Raw genomic sequence first — 1,168 nt, forward strand, 5'->3', positions numbered from 1 at the left:
AGGCATCCATGAGGGTTACCAGAAAAGACAGACGAACCATCTCACCTCCCTGTCCTGTCTCCGGGGGGCTCGTCCACTGCAGAGGCGAGACTGACCCGCACAGAGAAGCCAGCCGAGAGAAGCAGCGGCCGTCCCTCCTCTCTTCCACTCGCACAAACACAGCATCCGGAGCTGCGGCACCGTTGCTATCGAGGACCGTGGAGGGGGATGGCAGAGCGCTTCCACAACACAAGCACTTCACTGTGGAGCTGAACACACCTCCTCCTCTGGTGCGCACCCAATTGCAGCCCAGGGTTTTCTGCACATACGTACACACACACACACACACACACATGCATGCAGACACTAGCCGGCCACCACCCAGTATCGACACTAGGTGGCTGAGGGATCAAAATCACAAACACTTTAAACAGGAATGTTTCATATTGCTGGAATTTATTCATTCCTCTGTTTTATCAATGCTTTATCCTGGTCAGGGTTGCAGTGGGTCCGATTAACTGGATAAAAGCTAGGAAACACCCCGGACAGGTTGCTAGTCCATCACAGGATTTGGCCATTTTTAGTAGCTCCAACTGGTCTGACAGCATGTCTTTGGGAGAAAACCAGAGCATCCAGAGGAAACACACATGGACAGAGCAAACTCCATGCAGAGTTTGCACCCATATACACCGATCAGCCATAACATGAAAACCACCTCCTTGTTTCTACACTCACTGTCCATCTTATCAGCTTCACTTACCATATAGAAGCACGTTGTAGTTCTACAATTACTGACTGTAGTCCATCTGTTTCTCTGCATGCTTTGTTAGCCCCCTTTCATGCTGTTCTTTAATGGTCAGGACCCCCACAGGACCACCACAGAGCAGGTATTATTTAGGTGGTGGATGATTCTCAGCACTGCAGTGACACTGACATGGTGGTGGTGTGTTAGTGTGTGTTGTGCTGGTATGAGTGGATTAGACACAGCAGCGCTGCTGGAGTTGTTAAACACTTCACTGTCACTGCTGGACTGAGAATAGTCCACCAACCAATTATATCCAGCAGCAATAGATGAGCAATCGTCTCTGACTTTACATCTACAAGGTGGACCAACTAGGTAGGAGTGTCTAATAGAGTGGACAGTGAGTGGACACGGTATTTAAAAACTCCAGCAGCACAACACACACTA

The 1,168-nt window shown here is 49.4% G+C and overlaps 1 protein-coding gene across 1 annotated transcript in view; it reads right to left on the reverse strand.

Moving 5' to 3' along the window:
* kank4 (KN motif and ankyrin repeat domains 4) overlaps positions 1-190 on the reverse strand; it is a 51,110-nt gene extending 50,920 nt beyond the window's left edge. Inside the window, exon 1 of the mRNA XM_062997109.1 lies at positions 46-190. The gene's annotated coding sequence lies outside the window, so the exon portion shown is untranslated. The remainder of the gene's footprint in view (positions 1-45) is intronic.
* Between the last annotated feature and the right edge of the window lie 978 nt (positions 191-1,168).

This window comes from Trichomycterus rosablanca, chromosome 6, assembly GCF_030014385.1.
Source record: "Trichomycterus rosablanca isolate fTriRos1 chromosome 6, fTriRos1.hap1, whole genome shotgun sequence".
Lineage (NCBI taxonomy): Eukaryota > Metazoa > Chordata > Actinopteri > Siluriformes > Trichomycteridae > Trichomycterus > Trichomycterus rosablanca.